Below are 15238 nucleotides of genomic sequence, written 5' to 3' on the forward strand. Positions count from 1 at the left end.
AACTTTTGTTGTGGCCTTACCAAGGGGTGGCCTGTCCAATTCATAGACTCAAACACTGCCTCCAGATCCACCCCAAATAAACATGAAATGTAAATTAAAAGAATATGTTCTTCAAAGCAGACTCTCCAACCTCTCCTTCTGACTATCCTCCCATGCTCACGCCCTTCTGGTAGAGAAATTCTCAAGCCAGTATTTAATCTTTCCTTTCTTATCCTTCCAGCTCTTGGGATTTCCCATAGGTCACAATTTAAGGGGACTCCACACACCCATGCATTTAACCTTCTTTCTATCTAGCCATCTATTTGTCCATTTGATCAGAATACCCACTACGTAGCCTTTCTATACACTCAGGACCATGTCTTACCTATTACAGGCCCACCAAACTGAGTAAGACATGGTTCTGCCCCCCAGTCAGTGCATGGAACCAGAAACTGAAACTAGGGATGTGCTATTTTGACAATTTACAAGAATCACCACTGGGATGCAGTGAGGAAAGTGATTCATTATTGGTAGGAGAAATAAAGGAAGGCTTCACAGTGGTGGCACAACCTGGACACTGATCAGTAGGGGTCCCCTGGGTGGAGAAAACGGACAAGTGACAAATGCCTGGGCGCAAGCAGAACCTGGGAAGTAGAATAAATACAACAGTCTTGGATGTAATCAAAAGAAATCAAGGAGTAGATAGGTATTTGTTAACCCTTTACTTTGAGGATCAGACCACAGACGGCTCTCCCTTCGTCTCCTAGGTACAGAACATGTTGTGCATTTGTTACCCACATTCACACACAACTAATTCCATTTTCATAAACTTTATTGGTTCCACCGCATTCTTTATAGCTACTGATTTTATACACTCTTCTCATCAAACTGCAGGTTGATTATTTCGCTTTGTACATATTGTAGTAATTGAATTGCTTACTTTAATGGCACGATGGTTTTTGCACACTTGGCCAGTGACACTGCTGACATAGCACACTTCATCTCACTTTACTGCATTGTTCTTATTAATTCTTCCACAGCCAGCTAAGCTGTTTCTCTTGGGAATTGCCTGGGAGGCAGAAAGTCTTATTTCTGTCCACTTTGGTATTCCTGAGGATGAGCAGAATTTTGAATTGGTTTCACTTTCCAGTAAATACAGGCTGCCTTGTTCCAAATCAGGGAGTGTTTTGCTGATCCAATGCTGTATAACAAACCACACTGAGAAATTCAGTGGCTTCAAATAACAACGACTGTTCATTGCATTTCATGATTTTATGGGTCGACTGGGCTCACCTGGAAGGTTCTTCTGCTCCACATGGTGTTTGATGGGGCTGCAGTCCAGCAGGGGCTTCGCTAAGATGGCACTGTTAAGTGGGCTCACCAACGTGGCTGGCAGCCAGCGTTGGCTCTGGACTGGAGGTTCCACAGGGCTGTCAGCCAGAGTACCTTAGTTCTCCTCCATTTGGTCTTTCCCCACGGCTTGAGCTTCTCATAGCATAGTCTAGATCGTAGCATTTCTAGCACCCAAGAGCAGAAACTACAGATGTCTTAAGGCTCAGCCTTGGATGTCACAGTGTGGCTTTTCTTATCCTGTGGGAGGAAGAAAGTCACAGGGCCAGACTCAAGGTGAGAGGCTGTAGACTGCACCTGTTGAGGAGAGCTGTGGCAAAGCATTTGCAGCCCTGTGCAACTCACTTAAGTGGTGTCCCTGTGGACATCAATTTGCCTGCTGAGGACACGATGTACCACAAAATGTAGCTCTGACATTGCACACTTGTCTCACAAATGCATAAGTCTACTGCATTTCTTGGAAATCAGCTCAGAGGCCAGCACCATCCCCTCCTTTTTAAAGAAGTTATCTTACTGCTACGGAGAATAATTAGATTCAGGACCTATGCTTCTGTTTGCACTTCTAGCTCACCACTAGTGATGACCATTGGTAAATAAGAGCACGTTTGCATTTCACTTTTTCATTTATACTTTGTCCCAATTGCATTTTTGGTTGACTAAAACTTCTATATCTTTTACAACCTCTAATCAAAAAAGAGCTCTAATCAAAGCAGGCTTAAATAGGTCTCCTTGAGAACAATGTTGTAAGCAGCAGCATAATTTGCCAATTGTTCTGGTCTGATGTTGGGATGAACTCTTAGCTATAACATTTGTCCAAGGCAATATTTTTCTAAATATTGCCAAATTGGTCTGGCATTTTGTACAAATTCATTTATTCATTAGTCCATCCATTCATACATCACCTTTTGGGCATTTCCACTTGGATAACCCACTCCAGTGCTATTGATACAAAGATAAATGAGACAGAGCCCCTGCCTGCCCTTCCCAGTCAGAGGAACTGAAATGTACACACCTGTGTATTTAACACGCTAAGCAGTGATGAGGGCAATGCTGGTGTAAAGCAAGGGATGAGGAAACACAGGCCAAAGGGCAATCATTTTGCCTAAGAGAGTCAGGGAAGGCTTTGTAGAGTATTTACAGGAGAAGGGCAGATGCCACGGGAAGGAGCAGCAGAGGAGCTGGGAGAGGTGGGTTGGGGCAGATTGGAAAAGGCATTGAATGCTGCATTTGGCTGCCCTCCTCTGAGCAGTGGTGAGAGGGCATAGGTTTCTAATAAGCAAGGGACACTGTCCTGAAGGATGACACTTTTGGCATTGTGGTATGGGAATTGGAGGAGAGTGTTTCAGAAAACATCTTATAGAAAAAGCACACAGGAAAAAAAAAAGAAAAAGAAAAAGCACACAGATGTAAGAAGGGGCGGCACATATGAAAAACTCACAAATGGGTCAGTATTGCTAGAGGAGTGGAGGTGGCTCAGTAAAACCAGTGGCATCCCACGATGTCATTCCAAGTGGTGCCAGGCACCCAACTGTTTGGTCCCCAGTCTTCTGTGGTCTGGGTGGGCAACTAAAGCCTCTAGTGTGTGTCTCTGTACCCAAATGTTTCTCCTGCCCATGGCATTGGGACACCTTGGCAGTGGACTGCCTTCCCAGGCTACCAGTCCTTCTTGGCTCTTCACACTCCCTCTACTGTGCAGCTCCCCAGCTTCGCCCTGCCAGAGAGGTTCCCCCTGCCACTCTGCTCCATGTCATGTCCACTTTGATCCTTGTCTTGTTGGAGTAGAGGGGTCACAGAGCCCCTGGCTGTTGTAACTCTTGGCTCCTGGGGGGGAAAAACAGAATTAAGATATCAAAGTCCTTTATGATCTGTAAAGTTGTGTACAAACAGTATTATTGCCATCACAGTGAGGTCTAGAATTCTGTAAATCATTGGTGGTAAGGAGCCTGTGTGTTTTTAATTTCCTTTAAGGCACTTGGCCCAGTCTTTGGTGTTATATATATCCTCCATAAGTAATAATGCGTAACTAATAGTAATAACATATAGTTTATTTAATATCTCTGTTTATCCCTTCCAAGTATTGGGGTAATTTTTCCTCCAAGTCTTGGGTTCTGTGGACTATTTTAAATATACACCAACGGGCACCTGGGTGGTTCAGTTGGTTGAGTGTTGACTCTTGATTTCAGCTCAGGTCATGACCTCAGGGTTGTGGGATCAAGCCCCATGTCAGGCTCTGCGCTTAGTGTGGAGTCCACTTGTCTTTCTACTCCTGGCCTCCACTCCCCTTATGCAAGCTCTCTTTCTCAAATAAATAAATACATACATACATACAGACATACATACATACATAAATAAAATATTTTTAAAATGTGCACCAAAGTTCAAGAGTTCTTTATCAATCCTTTCCTTCCCATTTTGGAATTTTAATACAACAGCCAACTGGCCATTAAAGCCTATATATCATGAGAGTGTAGGGACAAAATTAAAGATGAGAAATTAATGAGACAATGAGACACCACTTCACACCCATTAGGGTGGCTATAATAAAAAAGGTAATAACAAGTGTTGGGGGGATATGGAAAAATTGGAAACATCATACACTACTGATGGAAATGTAAAGTGATAATTTGAAAACAGTTTGGCAGGTCCTCAAAAATGTTTAACATAGGCTTATCACGGGACCTAGAAATTGCTCTCTGAGATGTATATCCAAGAGAATTGAAAAGTTATGTTCACATTAAAACTCGTACATAAATGTTCACTACAGTGTTAATGACCACAAAGTGGAAACAATCCACATATCCATGAATGGATAAGCCAAATGTGGTATATGCATGTAATGGAATATTATTCTGCCCCTAAAAGGAATGAAGTACTGATACATGCCACAATCTAAACAAATGTCGAAAGCATTATGCTGAATGAAAGAAGACAAAAGACAGAAGACCATGTACTGTATGATTTTGTTTCTATGAAACATTCAGAAAAGACAAATTCATAGAGACGGAAGGTAGGCTGCTGTTTGCCTAGGGCTGTGTGTCAGGTGGGGAGGGCAAAGGGGGGTGGCCACGAAGGGTATGGATTTTACTGAGGGGTGGTGAAATGTTCTAAAATTGATTGATGATCGTGGAACTCTGTAAATATACTGAAAACCACTGAGCTTTAAGTTTTTTAAAAAAAATTTTATTTATTTATTCATGAGAGACAGAGAGAGAGAGAGAGAGAGAGAGGCAGAGACACAGGCAGAGGGGGAAGCAGGCTGTATGCCGGGAGCCCGATATGGGGACTTGATCCCAGATCCCAGGATCAGGACCTGAGATGCTCAACCACTGAGCCACCCAGGTGCCCCGAACTTTACGTTTTAAGTGGGTAAATTGTATGGCATGTGAATTATATCTCAATGAAGTTCTTTTAAAAAAGAAAGGACTGCAGAGAGATTTATAGCATTCCAACTTTTTTTTTTTTGGTGTCCATCTATCTTCTAGTTCTGATCAGCCCTTCATGATGAGCTCCTCAGCTCCAAGACTGAAGTTGTGACCCCCACTACAATTCTCCCCCATCCCTGCAAGGTGCTGCACACGTAGTCGGCCTCTCAGCCACCCTTCCTTTCCCAGAATCCTTAGTGAACCATTCCCTACTTCTGCAGCATGAGCCTTGTCCCTGGCTCTATAAATCACCCTCTCCATTCTGCTCTCTCACTTTAAAGTGATCTGAGATACTTTGTATAAAGGATGGAGCAGCACATAAAAATAACTAGTATTGTACCGATTTGTCTCATCCGGTGGTTTGGAGGATACATATTTGTAAAGTTCAAGCAAATGTGAGAAGCCACAGAAAATTGCCTCTCATCCAAATGGAAGAGCTAGATTTTTTATTTTGTTTTATTGATCAGTGAGGTAGGTGCAATGATATTTTACTTCATAGTTTTTCTGCAGGAGTGACATCCCCCCAGTCTGCCGAAACTGCCAGGCCAACTAAATGAGCCAGCCAATGTGCAGCACACCGGAGGCAGCCATAAGGAAGGCCGCCCCTCTGGATTCATGGGCCCGCCAGCTGCATCCCCCCAGACTGCAAAAGCAACTTGAAATATATGACTTACTCAGGGAGCACTTTGTTACGGACAAGTTGAAAGAGTCTGTTTGACAGTTGAAGTCAGACCATTTTGATTTTTACATAAAGATAGTTAAACATTGTCTTGACAGGTTTATTCTAATTTGGTAAAGGCCATAATTTTATAGGATGGTAACTGTTTCCTTGCAGTCATGATTCCTGCTGTTACTCTTACATTTTCTTCTAATTGGCAGATTGATGGGCTCCCAAGAATTTGCTCAAAAACCATTTGCAGAAGAAGAAAGACATTTGATTTCAGAGGGGCTTACTTTCTCCTCTGAAATACTACTTCTAATAACATTGGTATGGGGGCTGTTTTTACACACAATTTACAAATGATTTCTGGCATATTAATGGATTTTTGCCTATTTAAATTTTATTTGTATGAAACATGCTTAGTTTAAAAGTCAACTACTACTACAAGAGCTCTAAAGAAAAACAGCAATTCTTTCCCAACCAACCCCCTCCCCCAATTCCTGCTTCCATGAGATTCCAGGAAATTCCTTTCATCTCTTTAGCTGTTTCTCCCATTATTTCCTTCACATTTCTAAATAAAAATATTATACTGCTATTTATTTTTCAGGTCTAGATATTGCTCATTAACTTCCTGCTATGGGAGATCAGAATTCAGCTCTCATATTTCTCCACCTTAATCATCACTGGAATTTTTTTCTTCTCTACCCTATGGGATCCTCTAATTTATTTTGTTTAAGATTTATTTATTTGAGATAGAGCAAGAGAGAGTGCACAGGCAGGGGGAAGGGCAGAGGGAGAGAGTCTTCAAGCAGACTCCCCACTGAGCACGGAGGCCAACTCGGGGCTCTATCCCATAACCCATGAGATCATGACCTGAGCGGAAACCAAGAGTTGAATGCTCAACCGATTACACCACACAGGCACCCTGGATCCTCTAATTTTTGTGTGTTTGTTGTTATGGTTGTTGTTAACTTCGTGTCTTGCTTGTTTTGGTGGAGCCAAAACCTCTACCTTGTTTTGGTGGAGCATCTTCTCGAGTAACTTTCTGAAAAGTAATACCTGGAAGACACATTCTGAGATCTTATCTTTCTTTTCCCTTCATTTTTGGTTGAAAGCTTAGCTAGGTATGAGACTCTCGTTTGGAAAGTATTTTCCCTTAGGACCTCAAGACATTATTCCATGGTCTTCTAACTTCTCGTATTGCTACTGAGTGTGATACCATTCTGGTTCTGCATGTGACTGTTCTCTCCACTCGTACCCTCGCACCCCCACCCCAACCCTGGCTTTCTCTGAGTTTTTATTCTTTATCCTTAAAACTAAAATATTATGACCTGCTTTGCTGTGGGTAATTTTCATTCATTGTGCTGGGCCTTTGTTGGATCCATTCACACTGAAAACTCATACCCTTCAGGAACATTTTCTTGTATAATTTTTTAGATAATTCCCTGGTCTGTTTTATCTGTCCTATCTTTCAGAAATTAGACTTGCTGAATTCATTCTCCACTTTCGCTTCTCTACATTTTTGCCTATTCTGTTTTCTGGAAGAGTTCACCAATTACCTGTCAATTCTATTACATTTAAAATCTCCATTATCATGTATTTAAGTTCCAAGGGCTTTTTAGTGCCCATTGGCTATTCCTCTTTTCCAGCATTCTTACTAGTTTTCTTCCTCTCTGAGGATGTATGTTCCCTGAAGTCTTGTCCTGCTCCCTGCACTGCCTGTGTGTCCTATACTGTACTTGCATCATGGAACAGATAACTCAATGCACAGCTCTAATATGACTGAGCCAAATTAACTGAAGGAAATCACTATTGAAATTTTTATCTTTTTGTTTCTAGAGACACTACACCATACAGAGTCTCTTCCTTATATGTTTGACTTCCCCCTCTTCTCCCCGTCTTTAATTGAGAAGCAGTAAGTTGATGGGTCTGTTTCTAAACTTCAAAAGAAAAAAAATACCTCTGAGACTCTCCTTATTCTCACAGTTTCAATTCTTCCCTCAGTGTGAATCCATGGTGCTTCAGTCTATATTTCCATACTGTCTCATGCATAAGACCTGGTTTTATATCAACTACTGCCTATCAGACATTTCCTCTTGAAGATTCTGACATACTTTGAAGGCAACTTGTTTGCCCTAAACTACTTTCAAACCAATTTCCCACAAAATTAACTGCCCCCAGCAGCATTTCCCTCAGTCTCTCAGACTTGAAACTCAGAAACCACCTATTGGCCATTCTCGCCTTTAATTCCCTTAATCCATCAGCACTCAGCTGATGCTTACTCAGAATTTCTCATATTCACACATACCTCTCCATTCATTATCATCCTTCCATGGGAGGGAAGGTGTATCTGAGAATGTTCTATGTACTAGGGACTGTGGGGAGGCCCAGTGCCATGACACATGTAAGATGTGGTCTCTGTTCAAGAGGCTTATGACCTATGACCTGGAAAGGCATAAAACCAAGTTAGAGCTATGTATACTCATCTTCTAGGTCCTTACTGTTGCAGGTTGGATTCTCCAGGAAGCAGACTCTGAGGAAGTGCAGGAAGTTTATTGGGGATGGAGAGGAGTGCTGCTGGAGTCGACACCCAAGGAAGGAAAAGGAAGTAGGTCTGGGCAAAGGGAGAAGATGACTTGTGATGTGGTCTTTGTGGCAGCCTCAGCAGACACTAAGCGGCGTTCTGAAGCTGGGACAACTCTAAAGAGTTGGGGCCTGGGAGCCAGAGCTTTATACTTCCATGGACCAGTCATTGGATACAGGGCACCAAGGGGGTGGCCCTTGGACAAAGCAGCTCCTTTTCAGAGGCAATCCCCAAGGGCTTCCTGCCAGCAGCACTCCCAGCACTCGGAAGGGTCAGGCTTATGTGGCTAGTGGAGACTTCTGGCATCCACCAGAACTATAGACTCAAGCATAGTCTTGGACAACTCAGCATAGATAACAAATAGGGGTTGGTTGACTGAGTAAAGAATTCAGGAAGAGTGAGGTAATCTTTCATTCATTCATTTTATTACATGCTAACCAAACAGTCAGACTGTGTTAGGTACTAGATAAAAAATGATAGAATTCATAGGATCTGTCTTTAAAACGCTTGTAATCTTGTAGGGAATACCAAAAAGTAAGCAAACACTCTAATATTGTGAGAATCATGAAACAGAGGATTATAGACTAACAATGCATTTTCAAAGAAGTTTTAGGATGTTATAAAATGCCAAATGAAAAAAAGAGAGAGAGAATACAAACTGTTTAAACAGATTTGTTTAAGCATTTAATTTCTATCATGTATTTTTGTTAAGCTGATGCTAAAAAAAACCCCTTGCAATCTGATTTTTAAACTTTCTGAATGATTTATTAAAGTTACCAGTCACCTAGAAACACTGCGTTCACTAAACTATTGTCAGCCAATATTCTCTGTTGTTTTTTGCAGCATTTGATTTTTTTCCTTTCCTGAGTATGCAAAAGTATATGAATATATGTATAGAAAAAATGCTGGAAATAAATGCATTTAAATATTAACACGGCTTATAACCCCAAGTTGTTGGCTTATATGTGATTTTTTTCTCCTTTAAGTCTTTTTGTCTAAAATCTTTTAATTGTCCCAATTGCCTACAATAAATCTGAGTGTCTTTTATAACGAGGGGGGAAGTACTTTAAAATCCAGTGTGAACATGTTGTGGCAATGCCATGGGAACACAGAAGGAAAGGAAACTCAGAGCAGCGAGGGAGGGACAGCTCCTTGGATGAGGTCTAGCCTCTGCTGAACAGTAAGGGTGAGTTGATGTGGGATGAGGAAGGATGGGGTGTGCATGATGCTGGCATTGAATGCCATCTCAAGCAGAAGGAACAAAGCAGACTCCTGCCCCTGGGTGTGAAGAAGCATGTTGGGGGAACTTCAAGTTCAGAAAGGCTGAGAAGAAAGGGAACCATTGAGTGGTAAAAGATGAATCTGGAAGGGCAGGAAGGGAGCAGATCATGAAGAGCTGGAGGCATCAGGAATGTGGACTTCATCTGGAAGCCCGAGTCAGACACCCCCACACCAAGGTACCGAAGCCTGGAAGGACCTCTGGCTGAATGAGATGTTGATTAATGGACACGGTTGTGTGGAACTAAGTTAGAAGCAAAGGCTGATTTAGAATGAAAAGCTTCATGCCTGACGTGGAGTTTTCTGGCTGTAACAAGGCGACCTGATTCGGGCAGGGAAGGTGGTCTGCTGCACACAGAGGGAAAGTGATTCAGACGTGATCCTGGGCAACACACGTGCACGCATGTGCACACGCACACACATACACACACTCTAAGGACTCCAGCATCTGATTTTAAAAAGAACAGACAAGGGCGAGCCCGGGCTCACTCTGCATACTTTACAAGTGACAGCCAAGATTTGTAGGTAGCCCCATCCACAGACCTGAACTCCCCACAGGTCACTAACAGCGCCGTTAGCAGCCTGGGAATCCATTACAAACACATGTCCAATGCGGCAGGAATGCGTTTTGCTGAACATTTACCTTACCTTTGCAGAGCTCAGCATCTCTGTCTTGTGTGCCAGTTGGGCTGGGCTCACGAGGGAAGCCTGTGGATCTGCTTTTTTCCAGGGCACCTTGGAGAGCACCCATGCTACTTTTCTGTCTGTCTTGATTCCATCTGTGTGTCCCCGCTGGTCACTACTTTTTCTCCTGCACCTGTCCCTCCCCCTCCTCCCTCCCCACCAGTACTGGCTCCTGGACTCTTACTCCCTGTCCCTCAGACGGCTGCGTTATGCTTCTAACTGCAGCCCCGCTCACCTCCACCTCTTCTCCAACTTACCACCTGGACAATCTCGGGAGCAGAGATAGGAGGGAATCACTTCCCTGCTCAAAACTCTGACGATCTCTGGCAGAGTCCAAACTTCTCACCATTTTTCCATGCATGTCACACAATCTTGCCTCTGAGACCAGATCCCATCAACCTCCCAAGTGTTTCTCCTGCCTGCAGCTTTGTGGGAGCACTTGCCATCGCAGAGGCACAAACTTTGCAGGCTCACCCCTCACAGCCTGGTTTATGTTATGATTTTTTTCCCCCTTCTCTGCCAGGCTGTCATGGGAAGAACGGGTTTGGGGATTAGACCAGCGTGGGTTTTAATCCTGTAATGGCATTGCTGAGTATGTGATCTAGGGTAAGATATTCAATCTCCCTGCAGTTCCTTGTTTGTGAGGCAGGAATCTGTCTCCCTAAGAGGGCTGTTGAGAGGATTAAGTCAGAGAGTGTCTGTGCAACAGAATGTGGGAGAGGACTTATCCTGTCAAGTCAGCTCTCAATTGACTCTCCAAGGTGGAGACCGTAGGTGATAAGGAACCCCACAGTTGAGGGGTGGAATGAGACACATCCCCAAGGACTTACAAAGAGGGGCCTGTGAGATCCAGCAATCATGGCCCCAACAGACTGTGCAAGAGAAGGCCAGAGATTAACCGAGCTTCATGGGGCTGACATAAATTTGCCCAGTAACCCTGTCTCACTGGAGGTAAGAGGGCAAAAGCACATGATTGAGGGTGAGGTTTTCCCCCAAATATCCTCCTCAAAAAACCCTCTCTCTTGGTGCCTACTTGAAGCTTCAGCCCCAATATCGCTTTCCACAAAGATGTAAAAAAAAATCACGACCCCACCACACGTGAGCTCTCCAAGGGAGAAAGGTAGCAAAAGGCAGCCAATTACTGCCAGAGCACTTGGGTGGAGGCCAGTGTGGTTGCAGCAGCCAAAGTGTCTTGTTACTCAAAAGCTCTGCTGAGAATTTATTGCCCATCTTCTTCTAGTCAGGGAAGGTTGGCTGTAAGTTTGCCAGCTTGCTCAAATAAAGAGAGGAGGATATTGAACAATTACAGGGGCAGCTCATGAAGTCAGGCACAGCTGGTCTTCATGGGGATTGCAGATGGGAACTGGGAAGCCATTAGGGATCCAGGCAGGTTTAACCTTATCTGAGTTGGAAGTGTTGCTTTAGTCTAGACTGGACCTGAATTGGGCCTGTTTTCTTAATTAAAAGTGACCAGGGGAGATAGAGATCTGACATTGTCCAATGTCTGACAGACTGTCTTTGAAGGAGGCTAAGATGTTCCTAGATTAAAACCTACTTTACTGGGGCCATTCAGTAAAAAAGTATATCCTATATGTATAAACATTTAGCACATGTGTTTGGCATCTAATAAGTGCTCAATAACTATCAGCTATACCAATAATGGTTTTAATTGTTTTAGTATTATCACCTAGTGCCGGGCAACAGTATTATTATTAAAGTTATTATGTGCGGGCGCCTGGGTGCTCAGTTGGTTAAGTGTCTGCCTTCAGCTCAGGTCATGATCCCGGGGTCCTGGGATAAGCTCCACATTGGGCTCCCTGCTCCACAGGGAGTCTGCTTCTCCCGCTCCCCCTGCTTGTGCTCTCTTACACGGTCTTTCTCTCTCTCCCACCCTCTTTCAAATAAGTAAATAAAATGTTTTTTTTTTTTTTTTAAAGTTATGGGCATATCTCTCCTTCAACTGGGCCAACACTCCATTTGTTGAATTAATTGTAGTGGGTGGGGGAAGAGCAAACTGCATGAACGTGGATTCCTTGCAGCCAACAATGAAGAGCCATGATGCACACAGGAACTAGCGGGGCCTGGGAGAGCCTGATGCCCAACACTAGAGTGTTCCATTCATTGGTTCCAACCGACTCTAGCCCAGGTATGTGGAATTCTGGATTCTCTTCAGATATGATATGACTTCTGACAAGGAGCAGGGACAATAAGATTGAAGCGAAAGAAGGAGAAGGTAAGAAAAAAGACCCTTCTAGGTGTCTTATTGTGTGCCATCGATAGTGCTGGGCCCTTTACATTTGTTATCCCATTTCATGAAATGAAATAAGGAGCAAATGCAAACCGTGGCTTGTATTACCCCAATAGGACATGGATAGAGTTTTTAAATGTGAAATGCTTATACAGAAAACTATGAGCCTTTTTTCTTCCATTATAATTTTTGTGTAAACATGAAATGACAAGAGTTTAAAGATGGAGCCTCCCTGGGCACAAGCATAAGAGCTCCTAATATAATCAAAATCCTCTTATTTATTTTCTTGCCTAAGTGGCTTCTCCCAGGAGGACAGCAGTTGCATTTCCTTCTTTCTGTGCAGCCGTGGTTGCAAATTAATGTTCTCTGCTATCAAAACAGCTATATGCACCTCTGCCAAATGTAGTTATCTCATCCAATAATAGGAACAGCCTAGAGACAGTGGAGTTTTAAACCCCAGATCTTAGAAATTCTGGGCAATTAGCCACTCACTTGCAGAAAAGAGCAAAGAAGGGCAAGGCTGCAGTAAAACAAAACCTTGTTGTGACAGCTGTTGTTCTAAATAATATCTCTTTTATACTTCTAGACACTTCTCCCAGTCTATAGGCTAGCATGAGTGAATTGAGGTGATAAATGGGAGGAAAGAGAAGGTGAAGAATAATTAGCAAGTTCTCTGGTTAGAAGTGGTTCAAGGTGGCAGGAATTAATGGAGAATACCTTTACTTTCAAACTGGGATCAGAAGACATAAGGCTAAGAAAAAGTCATAGAAATGTAGTTTTAGAGAGAATTTTATTTATTTATTTTTTTAATTTTTTAAATTTTATTTATTTATGATAGTCACATAGAGAGAGAGAGAGGCAGAGACATAGGCAGAGGGAGAACCACGCTCCATGCACCGGGAGCCTGACATGGGATTCGATCCCGGGTCTCCAGGATCACGCCCTGGGCCAAAGGCAGGCGCCAAACCGCTGCGCCACCCAGGGATCCCCCAGAGAGAATTTTAGAATCAAGATATATCTGAAGCATATTAAGTGAATGATGTCTACCAGATTAAAGTCATATCTATATACAAGCCTGTAGAATTAAGTGGTAGCAATATAAAAATCTGTTGAATTAAATAAATCAGGTTTTTTTTTTCTATATGTGTTCATTAGCAGGGTATAGTTTTCAATTTAGAAATAGCTAAGGTGAAAAACTACGGGTTCTAGACATCTATCTTAGGTTAGCTGTAGCTGGAAAGAATTTGCTTCCAAAGACCTGGCTTTAAAAAGGCTGCTGGAGGGCAGCCTGGGTGGCTCAGCAGGCTGGCGCCTCCTTCAGCCCAGGGCATGATCCTGGAGACCCGAGGGTTGAGTCCCACGTCGGGCTCCCTGCATGGAGCCTGCTTCTCCCTCTGCCTGTGTCTGCCTCTCTCTCTCTCTCTCTCTCTCTCTCTCTCTCTGTCTCTCATGAATAAATAAATGAAATCTTAAAAAAAAAGCCTGTTGGAGATAGTCATAAATGCACCTACATGATTTGACTTAGTAAAAACTCGATGTGCCCCGTTAAAAGACTGTTGCTTTATCTTTCACTATTTATGTTGAGTAATTCTAACACATGACTGTCTTGTTGACCTGGCATTAGGTTTATATGGAAAAGTGGGCATAATTAGCTCACAGCTCATGGGAGGTAGGGCTAGAGGCCTCAGGTACTGTCCTAGACTGGCCCCAACTAGCTCTGGGGGTAATATCTTCCTGGCAGACACGGTTAGCTGCCTACCAGATATTCCCCCTCTTCTTGCCCCTCATTTCAGAAACATCATTTTGCCCAGAGCAATAATCTATCCAACTCAAAATATTGACTTCCCAAGATTCCATTGCAACCAGGGCTGATACTTCATCTTCTAATTTGTTGAATATATTCTCTTATTACTACTGAGTAATCCCCTCAATTGTATGCATGGTTCTAGATTGTATTCATTGATTATACATTAAAAAGCAAATATTGGTTTTACCAAGACCCCAGGGAAATGAACAGGGCTAAAACCACCTCTTGCCTGGATTATCTTGTCCACGTATCTGGAAAGGAGTCATTTTAGAACTAACCTTTGATGTGTGGCATCAAGGAATCTTGATGCTAGGGCAAGATTTCTTTTCTTTCTTTCTGTCTTTCTTTTTTTTTTTTAGGATTTTATTTATTTATTTAGATTTATTTACTTAGAAGGAGAGAAAGAAAGAGAGTGTGTGAGCACAGGATTGGGGAAGAGAAAGAATCTTGAGCAGCTTTGTGCTGACTGTGGACCCCAACACCGGGCTCAATCTCACAACCCTGAGATCATGACCTGAGCCAAAATCAAGAGTCAGTTGCTTGACCGACTGAGCCACCCAGGTGCCCCAGGACAAAATTTCTGTTGGGAGAATGAATCAGGGTTTAAATTGGAAAACATTCAATTTAGAAAACGTTTTATAAGATTTATTTATTTATTTATTCATGATAGAGAGAGAGAGGGAGAGAGAGGGGGAGAGAGAGGCAGAGACACAGGCAGAGGGAGAAGCAGGCTCCATGCCAGGAGCCCAATGTGGGACTCAATCCTGGGACTCCAGGATCACGCCCTGGGCCAAAGGCAGATGCCAAACCGCTGAGCCACCTAGGGATCCCCTAGAAAATGTTTTAAAGCTTTACAAAATTTCAAATGATGTTCATTGTTGACTGTCTTAAAAAATGAAGACCTCAGGATCGAAGAATCATAAGTACTTAAAAAAAATTAATACTTTTCTGTGTTTTTAAAATATTCTACAATGAAGATCTACTACTCTGTAACCAGAAAAAAAAAAAAGAGAGATTTTTAGAGCACAACAAAAGGATTTAGAGGAAGAAAGAAAGGTCTAATAACTCTAATTTCCCTAGAGAATAACATTACATAAAATAACATTAATAAAAATAAATATTAGTATTAACATTTTCATCAAATATGCTCTTGAATGTCATCTGCAGTTTGCTTCTACCGTGAGCATTCCAAGTAACTGAAATTTTTAATGTCCAAGGATTTAAT

At 42.6% G+C, this 15238-nt stretch overlaps 1 long non-coding RNA gene across 4 annotated transcripts in view; it reads right to left on the reverse strand.

Moving 5' to 3' along the window:
- Nucleotides 1–793: 793 nt before the first annotated feature.
- The window catches only part of LOC144288683 (uncharacterized), an 80106-nt gene continuing 65661 nt past the window's right edge, over nucleotides 794–15238 (reverse strand). For 3 of the 4 annotated variants that reach the window (XR_013356648.1, XR_013356651.1, XR_013356654.1), the window contains 2 exons: nucleotides 2768–3150; nucleotides 794–1569 (listed from right to left, as the gene is read on the reverse strand). This is a non-coding gene — a long non-coding RNA (uncharacterized LOC144288683). The remainder of the gene's footprint in view (nucleotides 1570–2767; nucleotides 3151–15238) is intronic. The other variant, XR_013356650.1, reaches the window with a different exon arrangement.

The sequence above is a fragment of the Canis aureus genome, chromosome 18 (assembly GCF_053574225.1).
Source record: "Canis aureus isolate CA01 chromosome 18, VMU_Caureus_v.1.0, whole genome shotgun sequence".
Classification (NCBI taxonomy): domain Eukaryota; kingdom Metazoa; phylum Chordata; class Mammalia; order Carnivora; family Canidae; genus Canis; species Canis aureus.